The sequence below is a fragment of the Coenobita brevimanus genome, chromosome 2 (genome assembly GCF_032717465.1).
Source record: "Coenobita brevimanus isolate Jiangsu-jjx chromosome 2, ASM3271746v2, whole genome shotgun sequence".
Lineage (NCBI taxonomy): Eukaryota > Metazoa > Arthropoda > Malacostraca > Decapoda > Coenobitidae > Coenobita > Coenobita brevimanus.
The window spans coordinates 20,310,734-20,313,452 of NC_136955.1; the positions used below are offsets into that span (position 1 = coordinate 20,310,734).

The 2,719-nt window shown below is 36.7% G+C and overlaps 1 non-coding gene across 1 annotated transcript; it reads left to right on the forward strand.

Annotated features, from left to right (window-relative positions):
• Positions 1 to 2,102: 2,102 nt before the first annotated feature.
• LOC145392689 (5S ribosomal RNA) lies at positions 2,103 to 2,221 on the forward strand. Its single transcript, XR_013896063.1, has one exon. It is a non-coding gene; the product is annotated as a 5S ribosomal RNA (ribosomal RNA).
• The last annotated feature ends 498 nt before the right edge of the window (positions 2,222 to 2,719 follow it).

Here is a 2,719-nt window from a genome sequence, read left to right on the forward strand (position 1 = left end):
TTTGGGTAAGCAGAGCCAGTGATGGAAGTGAAAATGCTTTTTACAAATTGTGTAAAACTCAGATAGCGCCTAAAGAATCTCGTTTGGGGGATGATGCAAAATCAAAAGGACACACTAGCAGGATTAATGCTTCATCAATGTGTAGGCCACTGTACGTGAATCAAGCAGTGTGTAAAGACGAATAAAAATTTATAACTTTTGTTAAAGGAAAATATCAAGCCCATTTCCGACAGCTACTGCAACAGTGAACTTCAGATTCTTCACAATTTTATGTAAGGTAAATGTTTAATGTATATGTAACATAATTTGTGTAACTTATAATTCTGATATCAATATGAATATTCTTTGGCCGTAATTTGGCCGAAATTAAACAATGGTTTGGCCGATTTGGCCGTCAGATGCTTCTGAAATTGGCCGTCAGCCTCGTCGCGAATCTGGCAACCTTGCCTCCCACATAGACACGCATTAAAAGGGGCCTTTGTACTGTATTGTCAGCATGTCTTTCATTCTCTCTATCTTGACCTCTGAAGATGGTGGCAGTGCCCATGGAAACTATTTGGTAAATATATTTTCTGTCTGCAAGTGTGGGTTTTATTCACCGTTGGTGATGATTACACAGTCATATAATGATTTTTTAAATTCGTATGATTTTTATATATTTTTGGGCTCTTTATTATGAAATGAAAACCACTTTTCTCCATGACGTAACATATCTTCACAGAGACACCTTTTTTGGTTCTAAAATATATATTTTTCGGTTATTTTGCATTCTATAATTATTTTCATGTGCATATGTGATTACAGTGATAATATGTTTGAATTTAGCATTTTCTATATTAAAATTCTTGTTTAAAATAATAGTTATTTTATTTGATGATAAGCCAGAATATAGCTGGAACACAACACAGTGATGAGTCATACCGGTACTGGAATGCAGCAAACATACCTCAGTGTGACTCAGTTTGTTGACAAGTGTGCTTGTAAATTACTTTCAGTGGAATGTTTCTTTTTTTATCACCGTAATATTTATTGAAAACAGTGGTTTACTGGATTGACCTTTGGTTTAATGCACTGTCGAAGTGGCCTAGTGCAGAAACTTGGCAGAGATTATAATTCAGAAGAATGGGGACTATTTATAGATTCATCTAAAAGAAGCCTGAAAGGGGTAATTCTTCATAAGGGTACTACTGTAAATACGCATCAATACCTGTTGCTCATTCTGTGCACTTAAAAGAAACGTGCCAGAATTTGGCAAATCTTCTCAAGAAAATCGCCAACAATGAACATCGTTGGTTCATATCTGGTGACCTGAAAGTTCAGTGTATCTTAATGGGTCAACTGTCAGGGTTTACAAAATTCTCATGTTTTCTTTCTAGAGGGGACAGCAGAGCCAATGATTTACAATGGGATCAGACGGAATGGCCAAATAAAAAAAAATCTACAGCTTGGTGCCACAAACATCACCAGACCTAGCTTGGTGAATCCAGACAAAGTGTTGCTACCACCGCTTCATATTAAGTTTGGATTAATGAAGCAGTTTGTCAAAGCCCTATCAAAAGATGGAACCTGTTTTATGTATCTGTGCCAAAAGTTTCTTGTTTGTCTGAAGCAAATTGAAGGAGGGCACATTTACTGGACCTGATATTAGAAAAATGATTTCTGATGCAGAATTTAATGGTGCGATGGACAACCTGGAGCGAGAGGCTTGGGTATCATTCAGAGAAGTTATTTGTAGGTATTTAGGAAATGATGAAGATCCAAATTAAAACGAAACTGTGAGAAACTTATTGGTCAAGTTTAAGGAGATGGGTTGCAATATGAGTCTGAATGTTCATTTTTAGGATTCACATTTGGAATTCTTCCCTCAAAATCTTCGGACGATGAATGAACAGAGTGGAAGATTCCTTCAGGATATCAATGACATGAAAAGAAAGTACCAGGGACTTTGGGATGTCAGATGATGGCCGACTACTGGTGGATGATTCACAGGGAGGCATGGGAAAAACTGTACAAATGGCTGGCCACCAAACAAAGCGTAGGAGGAAAAACTGAGAAGTTACAAAGACTAGAGAAGTAATATGTGAGTAATGGAAACTACGATATTTAACGGCCATACCACGTTGAGTACACCGCTTCCCGTGCGATCAGCGAAGTTAAGCAACGTTGGGTCTGGTTAGTACTTGGATGGGTGACTGCCTGGGAACACCAGATGCTGTTGGCATCCCTACGTGTCAAGTGGGGTTGGTGGAGGATTAGTGCCCCTCCCTGTAAAACAATTAACTCTAAGCCCTTGGCCACCCCGTTTGGGATACATGGCGTCTGGCAATGAATGAATGAAAAATGTTACCTTTGTGTGTATGTTTAAAAAACTGCATTGACTAAATATTTTCATTTTCACTTATTTTAGAACATTATTGTATATACTGAATAAAATTTATAATGTACTATATTTTAATTTTCATTAAAATTTTGTATTAAAGTGTGGTTTGATGGAAACATTCTAAATGCACTTTTTTTTTTTTTTTTAATCGTGTTCGTGGGTAAAAAAAAAAAAAAAACTCAGAAGAAAAATTTTAATTACTTTTGCAGTCATGTGTTATTAATAGTAGTACTGTAGTAGTAGCAGTAGGAGGAGGAGGAGGAGTTCTACTAGTAGCAGTAGTAATTAAAACATTCCACAGGGATGTGGGAAGCTTTCTTATCTTTGCCAATATTATAA